Source organism: Triturus cristatus, chromosome 10, assembly GCF_964204655.1.
Source record: "Triturus cristatus chromosome 10, aTriCri1.1, whole genome shotgun sequence".
NCBI classification, from domain to species: Eukaryota; Metazoa; Chordata; class Amphibia; order Caudata; family Salamandridae; genus Triturus; species Triturus cristatus.
The window spans coordinates 755,198,104-755,213,866 of record NC_140593.1 but is presented as its reverse complement, the minus strand read 5'-3'; the positions used below and the strand labels follow the sequence as shown (position 1 = coordinate 755,213,866).

The 15,763-nt window shown below is 46.5% G+C and overlaps 1 protein-coding gene across 2 annotated transcripts in view; it reads right to left on the bottom strand.

Annotated features, from left to right (window-relative positions):
- Positions 1-12,996, bottom strand: part of CARHSP1 (calcium regulated heat stable protein 1) — a 158,738-nt gene extending 145,742 nt beyond the window's left edge. The window contains exon 1 of one of the 2 annotated variants that reach the window (XM_085628271.1): positions 12,753-12,996. The gene's annotated coding sequence lies outside the window, so the exon portion shown is untranslated. Of the gene's footprint in view, positions 1-12,723 lie in introns of both variants that reach the window. The other variant, XM_085628272.1, reaches the window with a different exon arrangement.
- Between the last annotated feature and the right edge of the window lie 2,767 nt (positions 12,997-15,763).

The window sequence follows — 15,763 nt, the reverse complement described above, 5'->3', positions numbered from 1 at the left end:
AGGACCGGGTCAGCCTAGGTGGAGCCCCCCAGGCAGAGAACCTACTCCCCTACACGCTGCTTGTTGATCTTCACATAAAGGCCTGTTTCTTCCTTGTTTTCCTGGACTCTGGACCATGCTTCTCTGCATGTGTGGGGCCTAGCCCCTGGACAAATGAGAGTGCTGTTTATTGCTAGAGAGTTTGAACTGAGGGGGCATGACTGCGATCCTGGGGATTCACTACCCTTGCCTTTCTTTCTCTGCGCTTCTCATGATGCTGCGGCCATGACTGCACAGTGCTGCACAACAAATGAGACCCTTTTATTGGGGAGTTGCTCTCAAAGACTCCTGCCAAGAAAGCAGAACACGCAAAAGACTCCAGCCCACTTTCACGGTCCCCCTCAGAATCCTCACAAGCTACCAGCATGGGAGAGGAGGACTCAGTTACCAGAGGCTTCATGGCATCCCTCTTCCACACACTAAGAGTCGATATCGCGAATCTGCACCAAGAGGTGCCCGGTGAAGTTAACCAAATCTGCAAGGACATGTACAACCTGGGAAAGCGAGTAGACATGTTGGAACAGAGGGCTGACGCAGGAAAGGTGGAGCTGAAATTATGCCTCAGCCAGATTCTCAAGCTCCAGGACCGGAACGCAGATCTCGATTACTACCTGGAGGACTTGAAAAACAGATCCCACAGATCTAACATCCGTATTAAAGGGGTTCTGTTGCAGGGAGATGCAGGTTAGCTGGAGGATTACATAATCTTTCGTTAGATCGTACCTGGCTTTGCAGACAAGGAAGTGATCCTTGACCACGCGCACCGGGCGGGCTGGATGGCTGGCTGTCTGGGCAACCTGGGACCTCGCAGGACATTCTAACATGTCTTCATAGTTACCGCCAAAGGGAGTCGATTATTTCGGCAGTACGGGACCGAACCCATATCTCTTCTGAGGGAACCAAAATCTGTCTCTACCCAGAAATCTCCTTTATTACGCTGCAACGACACAGGGCCCTGAAACGAGCTACATTTTTCCTATGGGAGAAAGGGATTTGTTGTAAGTGGGGGCACCCATTCCGCCTCACTTTTGCTAGGGGAGAAAAAAAACACATGTGGTCTGGACATGGTCGGGGTGGAGCCAATCCTGGGCCTAGCCCTAGAGGGGTCAAACTCACAGTCGCAGCAGCTGCTCCCCTCATCTTCGCAGCCCTCATCTGTCTGCAGATCCAGACCTCGGAACAGGAATAAAACTAGCGGACCATCAGCGAAGGTGAGTCTCAGAGAGCGGTCTGCCTTGCTGACTCAGCTTACAAACAGGGGAGCGTTGCCAGACTCAGCGGTGAAGTGAGGAATTGGAAGAACCCCCCGTTCCATGGTCGCTCTGGGAGGGCCACACTGGTGTTTAGCCAGTTCTGCCATCGGACTGACCCCCTGTGAGGAGACCTGTTTGACTCCGGCGTGCAGTGCTTGTTGGCTGACCACCCCCTCTCCCCCACCTAAAGATGCCTGGAAGTCACACTTCTCTCTTCAGGTGGCAGGGCTCCCGTGCACCTACGTTTCCATGCTACTATCTGGAAGGATCGCCAGCAACGCGGACCCTCTACTCCAGACCCGGTTTCTTCACCTGTTGGTGTAGTTCATATTTTTGCATTATTTATTTTTGTGGTTATGGATGCTCGCAGTATTCTCAATACTATAATTTTCTTGCTCTGCCATACTCAATCATGACACACATGGGAATCACGGGGTGGGATGATCCGGGGGCAGATATCCTGGGCTCTTTCTGTTCCTCACAGATATGGTTAAGATTTTGAGTCTTAATGTTAGAGGCTTGAACGCCCCAGCCAAACGATTGGCTTTGTTGTCTCAATTGAAAACCTTCCAGTGCAATATATGTTTATTGCAAGAGACTCATCTCCTTCGAAAAGATAAGGGTGGCCTGAAATCAAAGAGGTTTGATCGTCAATACTTCTCTTTCGGTCAAGGAAAGGCGGATGGGGTTGTGATTCTTCTGTCTACATACTTCCAGGGATAAGTAACTCAAACAGTCTGAAATCGCGGGCCGCTTACTTTCCCTACGCTCCTCTCTCTACAAGCGCTGCTTTACAGTGACATACTTTTTTGCCCCTAGCGATAACCAAGAATCTTTCATACGCCAGCCGCCTGGGGATGTCCTAACTTCCCTTGATGCTAAAATCCTGATCGGGGGAGACTTCAATTTGGCATCTGAATCACTTCACGAACGCTCAATACAAAGGGCGGGCCGATACGGGACCGACCGGGACATACGCTACAACGGGTCTTCAGTGGTTGAGTGAGGCAGGTTTGGTGGAAGTGTGGAGGCACTTGAATCCTACAACAAGGGCATACTCCTTTTCAGCGGCACACTAATATTAAGCTTGGATATACTAATTCCTCGCAACGGCATCCTTAGTGCCTGTTGTGTCCCACATAGGCGGCCCTTTCAGACCAGCTTATAGCAAAAGGATCAACGGTGTAGGGATCGGTTTCTGACGAAGACCATCGATGATTTACCACAAGAATCCTAAACTAACCAACCTGGGACCCCCAGCTCACTTCGGAAGTGGAGACTGCTTCTTAGTCTTGACCATTCTTTCCACAGTATCACAACTATGAAGTAAATTTCACCATAAGCTGGTATTTTACAAAACACTGATATTAAAATCCAACCAACCACAGAACAAAAACAGGAACAGGGGGTGGGAGCACACCGCTTAACCTCCCAGCAAGGTTCGCCCCTGGCATTATGGTAAATGCAGGCTCAAGTTGCTTGCTTTGCTAAAGTATTTACGAGTGTTTCGCCAGAGTTGGCGCAGATAGTGCCGATCTCTAGACTAGTGCAAGTACACACGCTTGGCGGACTGCATTCACCATAATGCTATGGGGCGATCCTGCTGGGAGGTGAAGCAGTGTGATCCCACATTTGTTTCCTGTTTAAAAGGCTCCCTCGAGCCATTTGAGCTGACGAGCTTGTGGAGAGGCCCCTGTGCGCATTGAGAGGTACTGTGACCCGAGAATACTTTGGCAGCCTGCTCAGCAACCCCAAATATTTGAAATGCCTAATCTCTACTGATGACGGATAATAATCCAGACACACGTGTATAGAGATGGCCAGCACCAATCTGCACTAACCTGGTGAAATACTAGAAATAACTTTTTTGCAAGTACACACGCTTGGCGAACTGCATTCACCATAATGCTTAGGGGAGAACCTGCTGGGAGGTGAAGCAGTGTGATCCCACATTTGTTTCCAACCACAGAACAAACACTAAATTATTTTTTTTTAAGCAGACAGTAGTCACGGGCATCTATTTGTATACCAGACTTAGTCATTCCACCCAGTGTTCTTCTTAAGGTAGAGAAGACCTCCTCCTCACCCACTTAATCTGTATGAACATTTACAAACTGAAGTTCAAGTGGTTTACATATTTTCATGGTAACCTTTTGTCAAATAAAGTCAAAATTACAAGCAAAGCAAAAAATACTTTTCCTATGTCAAGCTAAGTTACATCAATTCCATAGCACACACCTGCCATTAGTACAGCCTAAAATGCTGTTTTTCTCTTCTATGTGATTTTAAAGTTTTTTTGGTTTTTAACTATCGCGTAGGATTAAAACTATATTATATATATATAGTGTGGTATTCAATTTTGTCACATCTGTGAACATGTGCTGAAGTATACAATTGAGAAAAGGTTGAATGATTGTGGGGTGTCAAGGATGCCGTGTTTTTATAGGTCACTAAGGGAAGCATTTAGTAGTTTTGTTCATGCAACCCTGTCCCTCTAGTCTGAGGGGTTTGGATGTACATGGACACATACCTTCCATGGGCCACTACTTCACAAGGCAGACAGCCTCACAAAACGTTTCCTCTACTTAAGGAAATCATGGACTTGATTATGGCCTGCTCAATCCCTTTAGCCGCCCTTAGAATGTGGTAGGTGATTTGTTTTGCATTACAGCCTACACACTGCATATAACAGTGGACTATGTTGTTACAGAGTACCCTGTGTGGCAAAACCTAAAGTCTTAGGCAATTTTTGAAGCGCTTTTTAGGAAACTTAGGCAGTCTTCACAGGCATGTTTGCCATAGTTTCAAAGGTAAATATGCTCACTTAGTTCGAGGAATGTGGGTTTCGGAAGGCATTCCCAGACAACTCCAACTTGCATGCACAAACTCCAAGGGTTTAAATTTAGCACAGTAAGGGCCTCATGTAGGTAGCCAAATACCGGTCGGTAACGGCCGATTTTCGGTCAATATGCCGTTACCGACCGGTATTCAGACAAGTGAGATGTAGGAGTCCAAAAAACACCTTTCGGTAAATATGAGGCGGTAAATACCGAATCATATTTACCGAATTCTAAAATACCGAATCAGATTTACCGAATACATACTTAACGAATCGGTAAATATGAAGTGGTAAATATGAAGTGGTAAAAATCAAAATGACATGTAGGAGCACTCGGTAATTAAGAAATCCAAGAAAATCGGTAAATAAGAGTCGGTAATTAACACGGATTGAAAGCAGGTGGTAACCATCAACAGTGCATATTAGCAATCCCAAAATGCAACAGCGTGGACAACATGGCCGCTATGTATGTCATTGCAAGGCGCCTACGTCTCCAGCCAGCAGGACTGAGGGTTTGGCGACGGGAGGAACGCATCTACAGACAGCGCATCACACTATTCCAGCTGACTGATGCAGAGATACATGAGAGGTACAGGCTACACCCCGAAACCATCATGGACTAATTCAGGGACCTGCACCCACTCCTGGACCAGCCAATAAGAAGGGCGCACGCCATACCCCCACATGTGCAGGTGCTCTGCAGCCTACATCTGCTGGCATCCGGCAGGTAGCAGGTGGTGATAGCTGCGGTGGGTGGTGTATCCCAGAGTTGCCTGTCACGTGTCTTCAGGAAGTTCCTGGATGCCATGATGCAGAGAATGCACCACTACATCAGCTTCCCCAACACACAGGCTGCACTGCAGAAAACAAAAACAGACTTTCAACACATGGCACAGTTCCCCCATGTCATCGGCTGTATTGATGGTACCCACATCCCAATCTGTCCACCAGCTGACACAGAGCACATCTACAGGAACAGGAAGTGCACCCACTCCATCAATGTGCATACCGATTTGAATGATTTTGTTAAGGGTCCTGTGGGTGGCAGAACCAAAAGGTGGGCGTATGCTATTTATTTGACAGGCGAGGAATGTACCACAACACCAGACCATTCCTTGGTATGTAGGCACATTCAATTACACGGCGCATGCAATGTACAAGCCTCGAATTTGGCGTGCGTCCTACGAGGTATCCCAGTGCCTGTGATTACACCTCCTTTCACGCTGCTTGCAAACGGTAGTTATTCAATTTTGAATAATGAAGCTTGCTGCGGGATGTTAGTGGGAAACCTAACTGTCTCGCAGAAAGTTGTCTGCTGCATTAATGTTCTTTTCCACCCCCGCATGGGCGGCTGGATGTTTCCATCTGGCCTTCGATTCCAACCTTGAAAGCAGAGTTCAACAAGTTGAGCAGAAGAAGAGCGCTATTGTCCCACAAAGAGGTGCCTTTGACTTCCTCTCGTGAAACATTTGTCCTTCACGTTGCTAATACGCGCACTGAGGTACAGGCGCTTCTGAATACTGACCTCCCCCTACATTTCGGCTCTTTGATCCAAACTATTTCCAATGCCTCGGCCACGACCGGCCTGGCTCATTTTTTTAACTTGTGGGCTCGGGTCTCGTGACCTCTTTCCAAACTATTTTTGGTGTGATTCCGGCATTTTTTCATTCACTTTTCTCGAGCATCTTTGGAGGTGTCCCGCTGCTTCTGGCGCTAGTGGCAGGTGTGCTGCATTTCCTTTTTCTACTCCGGAATGGCTGGTCCTTCTGTGCCACACGAGCACCTGTCCCGTCTGCATCTTCTTCGTGATAGGATGCTTGACTTTTATGGTACTTTGCCATTGGCGACTTTGAGCCTGGCTTATGGATTATCCTTCAGGTATTCCTACTTCACCTGCGTGCAACCTGTATTTCACTGCCTGGATTGTCCCTTTGAATGGCCTCTGGATTTGTGCCTGACCAACACGGTGTCTCCGGTGCCGGATTTCGATCGACTGATGAGGCCCTTAGTGTCTCACGAGTTGGCCTGTTCTGGTGTCCGGATTATGGCCTGTGGTGCGGCGCATGGTATCCTGGGTAATTGGGACATATCAACTGCTGCCTACGACTTCTTGGCTATGAGCTATTTGGAGGAACATTCCGGTTGCCCTCTGATTGTGCTAGAGGCTCCGATGGTTGGAGAACACGTATGTTCCTTTTCTTTACTTAATTGGATGGCTGAGACTTTTAGTGGCCCTGCAAACGATTTTTTGTTGGAAGCAGTGGCCACATATGCTGCCTATACATTCATGGATTAACTGGACTGTCGTCCATTGCGCCTGTGCTACTGGACAGCACCCTGGCGCAACATTTATTTCTTTTATTTATCTTTTTTCTCTTCCTGATGGTCGTTTTGAGTTTTTTTATATACTTGCTTTTTTTGATAGAATTCTATGATGCTATTTTATGTAGTTTCGGACTTTGGCACAGCATTGGTTACGCCTTGTTCTGCGCTGACTAAACTGAACTCTGCGTTCTCTCTTTTCTTGCCTATTAAATGGTGCTTCGATCAAGGGGCCGTGTAGTGAGTTCTCCCTGAATACGTACATACATTGTTCAGTTAGCATGACCACGTTAAATGTTTGCAAGCCATCTTTTTGTCTTTGCACACGACACTACGTTTACATGTTATTTCTTAAATAAACTGCTGACTCGAGACTTGCTTCACACGAGAGCAATCTGTTGTTCCCATCCCAAGCTCTGCGCAGCGACCTTGGTCTGTACATGGTGTGACAAACAGTCTGGAATATTACGCAATGCATGTTTTCCACTCTAGGTTGATCGACCCACTATTTAGCCATGACACACGCGCAGCTGCAAACACCTGAAAGTTGGTGCTTTTAATGTCACAGACATCATGTTTATTATTCAGACCGAAGACGAGCCTTCCTGCGAGAAGACTCCTGATGCTCCTGTGATGTGATTTCACTAAGCTGATCTTTGAGGTATGGGGTCCCCTATTCAAGCCTGAGAGACCTTCTATTGGCATGGTACTAATTTTAGCTTTAGTGAAGGGAAGGTGGTAGTATCCTCGGTATTTACCGATTCGGTAAATACCACCTCGGTATTTTCCGATTCGGTAAATACCACCTCGGTATTTACAGATTCGGTGAATTCCGATTCGTGATTACCGAATGTTACCGAATCGGTAACTGTTACCGAATTTTTACCTACATATAACTTGCCGATTCTAATTTACCGATTCGGTACGGCTCGGTATTTAAGAATCGGTAAAATTTATTTACCTACATGAGGCCCCAAGTGCGCTAAAGGTGCATGAAAGGCACCTTTCCCTGAGCTAAAGGCAGCTAGCGATGGAGGACACTAGTAAAGGCTCAATTGGCAAATATAAGGGATTATACAAGACTATGAAGGAAACCAAGACAGTAAATGGGAAGAAATACTTAGGCTAGGTGTGTTCACAAGGATATCGCATAGGTAGAAGACAAATAGTGAATGTAGTAGAGATACACATGCTGTCACTTCATTTTCACCAAGGTACTCAACCCCATCAGTGTCACGCTCACCCTGAAGAGAACTATGCACCAAATGCTACACGCATAGGTTCTTTGTTTCTCACTTGCCATGTTCATCCTCCATCAGAACAGAACAATGTTCAGTTTGTCGTATGACAGGTGCATTACAGTCATTGCACTGCACAAAACAGTGGACAGGGTATATGTGAAGTTCTCACTAACTTGTGTCAAAAATGAACGTCTTTCGTAGTTTTGGAAGTGCTCTCTAGGGGACAGAGGACGGTCTTTCCAAGCATCTTCACCTTAGTGCCAAAGGGTAGTGTGCTCACTCAGTTCGAGGAATGTGGGTCTCTGAACGCACATGGACCCCCCCCCCCCCAACTTCCATCAACAAACTAGAAAGAGTAGGATTAAGCACAGTGAGCGAGCTAATTGAACATAAAAAACATGTCTTCCTGAGCCTCATGTGGCTCTCATCAGAGCAGTTAGTAAGTGTTCACTAGGAACGCGTTTGGTAATGCTTAGAAATTCAACGGAGGCGGATACTTGATAGGTAGTAAAAAGGCAGTCAAACTAATTTTTCCATTTGTGAAGGTTGATGAGGCATCAACATCTCTGGGCATGTGTATGTAAAGGTTTGCTTGTGGTGTGTTTGTATGCAAGATTGTTGATGACTGGGTGAGAAGTGGTTTGATTAGGGATTTCGCCCTGTGATTTATGAAAGCGATGGACCCTTGCATGGCGGTAGTATGTTGGTATGAGTGCACTGATGCATTTAATTGGGCCTGTGGTTGGCAGTATGAAAGTCTTGTATGTGGTGGTTACACGAGGTGTGAATGGCCTTAAAGTGGTTGGTGCCTTGTCACAGCTTTATAGCTCACCTTCAGTAGGCTTGGTTTCAATATTCCGATACTATGGTTAGTACTAGTTATTTGAAGCTAGCACTTCTGGAAATGCCAAGACCAACCTGTAGGAGGGGTGGTTTATGTTGAAAGTTCACTAACAACCCCTCATGTTGTTTTGAGAACTGAATGCCCAGAAGTTTCCAGGGTGGTGTAACTTGCATTGATTTCGCTCTATTTACCAAAATGCCCTACAAAACTTGAAAGATTGTGTAAATGGCTAAGAGCATTCCTTCATTCACATTTCGTGATGGATAGTTCTGGAATCTGTTGCGATCCACGAATTGCCAACCATAGTTCTGGAATCTGTTGCGATCCACGAATTGCCAACCACCCAGCTTCCCTACATGTCTCCCTATAACAATGTAACCAAATTTTCTCAGGTGGGCCTAGTACCTTCGATAGGGAAGGGCACAGAAGCAAACCTGGATGCATCAACTTTTTTCCGTTGAAAACTATCCTTTTTAGGTCTCGTATAGACAGAGCTTGAGTTGTGGCTTCGAGACATTTTGCTCACAATCAGTGAACTTACAGACCCTTCATGGCTTAACATCGGTTAGCTTCATTATCACTCTCATTTGCTTTTTTCAGCATGTCTTCTTCTACTGTTGGCCCTCCCCTGGAGCAATGACTAAGTACTTGTGTACTTCCTCAGCTCCCATTTTGGAGTTACTGGTTTTTGTGTTCAAGCACTTCATACAAGTGCTTGCATTTTCAGGCCGTCTCTCATATTCTCTTACATGTTCCTGGGGCCAAAATGCGCAGCAGAGAGGAGCAATGCGTTCCCCCTTCTCTCAAAAATATAAAGAGCCCCGGGTCCTAGCCCGCCCCAGGCAGGTTTGGATTTTCAACAGATTTGTGGATCATTTGCGAATTTATGGTAAACAAAATAATCCGGTTTGGCCCCAGGTTGAGTCCCTCAGGACCCGACCACCAGGCCTAGGGGGCAGGGTATCGCTACCCTACCCACTTATGTCTTTCTTTAGGACTGAGGACAAAATCCTGAGTCCTAAAACGGCTGCAACCACTTCTTGGTAGAGGTGATGGCAATCAATCAGATCCCGCCTTGAGATCTGTCTGGAACCCAGGAGGCTCTGTGTCTCTAGATATACAATTTTGCGGAGATTCACCAGACGAGGCCAAAGTAATTCGCAATGCAATATATAGGGGCTTTCAAGTAGGTCCTTTTTATACCTCAGTCTATTATATCAGTCTTATTTTTTGCCTGTACACCACAGCATTCAGCATGGGGTAATGAGTCAGGCCACTCCAGTCACTGGCTAACTTCATTCATCGTGAGTGACATTATCCTCTTTCACAAAGGGCATAACTTCTTTGTGAGTGACATTCTCTTTCACAAAGGACAGATCTGCTCACAAAGTAGATCCACTCAGTGCCAGAAACTACTATGGGAGTGTGAGTTTTATGAGACTGAAAAAATATATTATACACACACACACACACACACACACACATACATACACACACACGGTCATGGAAGCCTCCTCCACAATAGTGATACAAAATACAACCGGCATCGACAAAGCCAAAAGGCTGGCCGCCAAAGCCAGACAATTACTTTCCCAATGGTTGCTCCGGGTGCTATCTGGGTGGACGGCAAATTTCCCTGGGTTTCTTTCCCTTCAGTTTTGGTCTTGTTACAATCACTTGTTTACACTGAGTTTTGGGTTCATACGCAGTTTTTTTCTAGCCTACTTTGGATTCCAGCCCCGACTATGATGCAATCTTGCTTGCCCCAGAGATAAGGCTATTTCAGGCTAAGTACAAACCGGCGGAAGCGCTCTCCCATTTTCCCAGCTAATGGGCCTCCGAACGCACACCCATTTCGGCACAAAGGAAAGAGGCAACTTCTTGAGAAAGAAAATACCCTAGGTGGTCGAGGGCACACCCACTGCATTTCAAATGTAAGAAACTTCTAAGTAAAGGAGGGGGCACAAATACAATGGTGACATTCATTTATATTCACATACTGCAGGATGAGTGATGAACGCAAAATCGGTAGCAACCGGTTCCTTAATGTGTTGTGTCTTTTTCAACAGGATAAGTGCGTTACATTCCTTTCCTTCAAGTCAATTTACCTAAAAATTCAATCCGGCGCCGGTAAAAACACAACAGCTGAAGATGTATTATCTTAAAAGGCGCAGATTTGATAATTGTGCCGATGTTTTCCTTTAAAGGGTACTAAAGGCGAGAACGACCATAATTTGTTCGGCATCAGCGTTTTAAAAATGCACAAAATCCTTCACCAAAGAAAAATAGAACGTTCGCACACTGTCCTCCAAAGTAAAATATAAATTGTCAGTTTACTGAAAATACATCACCCAAACAAAAAGTTATGAATTCCGTAAACACGTTACTCTTACATATCTGATCAAATGTACTTGCTTTGCGTAATAAAATTCTAAAGAGCAGTACATTTTATGCATGATCAATTATACTGTCCTTTAAACTTTACATTTAATTCAGATGACTGACATTGGAAGTGCCACGGAAGGATTCAACTGTTTTCGTGCTGCATAAGAACTCTGAAAAATATTCAGCAGCCCAGTCTCACATGAGAATTTCCTGTTTCCTTCACTCGAGGCGCACTGCCCCCCCCCCCCGCATGTTTTTTTAAATAGAGATCTTTCCTCCAAAATAGGGCTGCGACGGAACTTGGAAAGGGATAATTTCTTTAGACAAAATATTATTTAATTCAATCATAGAAAAGTTAAAATGTTATTTTTACAGAGTTAAGAAGAAATGGCTCAGTGTGCGGTTGTCATTAAGCAAACAGAGAAAGTTCTCGAGTGGCGTATGTATAAAAGTGCTGGGAAAATATTTGCGAAATATGTTTATTTTAGCATTTCCGTAAGAGCTTTCCTGCCTTATTTTCTTTTCTTGCCTCTCGGGTAGTTTGCTTTTATGTGTCTGAAGCCAGGATTCAACGATTCAGACTTCTCCACCCTCTTTTAGCTTTTATTCCTTAAATGCATCAGTTTTATAGAAAAGAGGGAATATAATGACCCAAAAGGAAATACACGGTCAAAAAGGTGGCCATGCGCGAAACCTTTCGTCAGTCCTGACATGTTAGTCAACAGACCTTTGCATGTTGGGACTTGTAGTTTCGCTTTTAACATCGCATGGCGTACATATTTAAAAGCGAAAATACTGCTGGCTAAAAAGCCTTGGGTCGCTGCATGCAACACTGGGCGTCTAAGCCTCATGCACACACTCGTCGCCTCTTTAGACGCACTTCTTTGTGTTGAGGATAAACGTGAGTTGAAGGCAGGGGATCTCCCCAACCCTCTCTGCCAATTGGACGCTGAAGCCCAAGAGACACACGTGGCCATCTAATTTCCATACGCTGAAACTTTGGTTTACAAATTAACCAGGGCGGGGTCACATGCGATAGGAGATAACGCCCCCTCTCCCCAAGTTCTCAAAACACACACTGCCAGGGTCGACCTAAAGAAAATATTGATGCAAACGAAGATTGTAGCGAATGCAACTCATGTTCCATCACATCCACCCATCTTCGCACTGTACAACCTTCCAGACCTCATGCCAGTACCGTGCTTCGATCCTGCTATGTGCACCAACACTACCCACCACCTTAGTATCGTCCAAGCACCTCAAGCATGCTTCTTTTTTTTGCAGATTTATATAGCGGAACTCGACCCGAAGGTATTGGAGCGCTTTACACGAGCACCGTATTTACATTACACATTCAGGAACGGGGAGATTACGTGATTTGCCCAGAATCACGGGATGTGGACGCGACCTCGAGGCTCGAACCCTGGTTTCCACCACCAAAGTCGGCAGTCTACTTGCCCTTCGCGCGCCGAACGCGGGAATTTCCAGAGATCCCCTCAGCGTCCCCTTCGCTTCCTGGCTCAGAAGGGCAACCAAGTAAGCGGTGCCCCGGCGCAACACGAGCAAGGAACCTGCCTGACTTTTCTTCACCGTACATTTTACAGTTCTGGGAAGGCGGGTACAGCTTTGAAATTCAATATCCCCTTGAAAGTTAGAGAACACTGTAGTGAGAAAGGGTGGTGTGGGGTGTTAAGCACAGTTAACCCATCCCTCAACAATCATGCAGACGTGCTGTTGCCCGGAGTGGACACTGCATTTTTGCAAAGCACGTGGGACCATAAACAACGACATAACCCTCACCAAAAGGGAAACAGAAATATCACCGGTACCTCAGCCTGACAGCGAAGTTATCACGCTTTTCTCCACCGAGGGTCGCGTCTGTGATACCGAGCGCTGAACGTGCTACCCTGGAGCCGTCCTGACTGTCTGTGGTGCTGGAGTAAGGACAGCCCTCTGGCTCCTCCTCCCGTCTCATCTCGGAGCCCTGCTCTCCTGTCCCCACACCTCCTCCATAACTCCACCCACCGATCTCCAACTCCGTTTTCAAAGCCTGTCGCGACACAATTTGATACCAGTGTGGGAAATGTAAACAAAGCAATTTAAAGAAGCTTCGACAAAGCCAATACTCTATCCGTTTTTAAATGAATGAAAGTAATTCTTCATTGATTAGCACGTGTCAGGCTCCGTGAAGTTGTTATTTTTTTTTGGGGGGGGGGGGGGGGAGGGGGGACAACACGTGACAAGTGGGGAAGGGGGAGTTAGTGGCTTCAGCCTAAGTTTGTCTATGGCAGGCTTCTCCAATGAGTAGCTCGTGAGCTAGTGGTAGCTCTCCAGCTGCCTGGAAGTAGCTCCCCTGTGTCCAGCACAACAGCATACTAAAACAGAAACTTTCTGGGGGTTGAATTAACATATGTATCTCAAAATTGAAAGTTATGTCTTTGCAATGAAAATGTGTGTGTTTTTAAGCTGACGTTTCGGGTAAAATGAATTTCTAAAATATATTTAAAGCTTGTATTGAATAATAAATCATGCAATATTACTAATATTAACCTCGCAACTGGGACATTGCAACTATTACTATCCAGTTTTACCCATGTAGAGGAATCTCAAATTGAAAAAACCCTTTTTACATTAGTGATGGCAGCTCTGCATGATGCACTGACGTGATCACTGCTGGTAATCTTACATGAGGTGGCCACTGAAGCTGTCTTATCTTTCGTGGTCACTATTACAACACTAATAATATTAGTAGCTCTGGATCACTTTCACTGAACAGAAGTAGCTCTAATTACAGAAAAGGTTTGAGACCCCTGGCCTATGGTGTCACAACAGGGTCCATTTTACTATGGTTCTACAAAACTGGTTCAAATACACGCTTTCAGGACTTGATTAAGATTCTCAGTGGCCGCAATGCATGCTAAGGACAGTAGTTAGTATTAGAACATTGGAATGTTGGGAGCTCCATTGTACACAATGGAGTTCTCTGCTTCTACGGGCCGGTAAAGGCCCGCAGAGCAACATTCCAATGTCTTACAAAGGCCTCTCGGAGCTCGAGGGGATTTAAATCCCCTCGAGCTTCGAGAGGCCTTTGTTTTATTTGTTAGAACATTCTGCCCTCTAGTGGCAGAATGTTCTAATAGCCTTATAGCCCTTTGTAGCAGGGTTATACCGGAGGCGTAGCCTCGGGCCGACATGGCCGCTTGGAGCTGACGCTCCGTGTCGACCCCGCACTCCAGGCTACAGAAAGAAGTTTTCCAGCACTCCACTCCGGAACAAAAGACAGGTTCTGGCGCCGGAATATGGTTGGAGGCAATTGGGCATAACATCGCTGCCCTAACCTGAATATTTGGCCCAGAATCGAGAGTTTGCGGTTCCGCGCCGAGCGAAGATGGCGGACTGATTGTTCTGCGCTCCATCGGAGGTGAGGCGTCGACGAGAGATGTCACCACTCTATCACCGCACTGTGATTCGGCCGCAGGACAGGCAGATGCATGAGAACGCGCGGCAGCCGCCGTGACGATAGCCGCCGAGAACCACCTGGGCGCTGCCTGCGTCAGCAACATCATTCTCCTGCACTACTTCCGGACACGTGCCACACTGATCATCATCCGGACAGCTCTTTGTGCGCACCAAGCTCTTTGTGCGCCGCCGGGACCAGCGGCTGGACGATCGGGATGAGTCTTGCCCAAGGAAGATAGTAATCAGAAACTGAGGTTGATCAGACTTAGGCCCTCGTGGCTCACTAACCTTCAGTTCGTAAATACGACACAAATGAGTCGCCCATGCTTCCAGGGCAATGTTACAATTAAGCACTAGCTTAGGTGCATCTGACAGAGAATAGTTGTCCACCAGGTTCCAAGAAGAGCTAAAGTCTTTGAGCACACATGCCCTGGTCAGCTGATCCCAGTGCTCGCTACTCACCTCAGCTTTCTTCTCTGCAAGGACCTGTTTGGACTTATTTCTGCAGTTTCCTTCCTGTTCTTTGGGGATTTTCCCAGCCTCCATGTTCTAGTAAACCAGGGAGCAGCACTCAATTCGGCAGGCCAAGGCTTTTTCATAAGAATAGCTTTTGTGGCCTACTCCAAGGACATAAAAGAATCAACTACAGTCTCACTACCAGCTCCTAAGGAAAGGCATTTTAAAATGCTGCTTAGGGTACTTGCCATAAGCCAATTAAAACTTGTGGCATGTCAGCTTTTTTCCAAACCAGCCTCCTAAGATTAAAACATGCTAAGTTAACAGCACAAAGGTGCGGGTAATCTGAGGGCAGCCGTGGTCTTGGTACAAGAATCCATAAATGCTCCTCATGCACCAGTGATGTTCCTGGTTACTCCATGTCCCACACCCTTTCAGGACATTTACCCTATGAACTTTCCCTCCCTCGCTGAGACCTTGCTACCTGACCGATGCCCGGTGGAGCTACCCCGATAGCTATAGGGGAGATGGACTGTGGATTCCCTTCGCGACCGTCACCTACCCAGCCGGACATTGGACAGACCTTCCTTCGTCTCTCCTGCCGTTATCTTCCCCCTTCCCCTTCCCCTACACCCTTCCCTCTTACCCTTATCCTACCTGGATCCTGCACACCCTTCAGGATATTTACCCTGTGAACTTTCCCTCGACCACTGAGACCTTGCTACCTGACCGTTGCCCGGTGGAGCTACCCTGATAGCTATAGGGGAGATGGGCTGTGAATTCCCTCCTCGGCCGTCACCTACCCAGCCGGACATTGGGCAGACCTTCCTTCGTCTCTCCTGCTGTTATCTCCCTCCTTCCACCTACACCCTTCCCCCTTACCCCTATTCGCCCTATTTATCCTTCCTCCATACTATTTAAATGT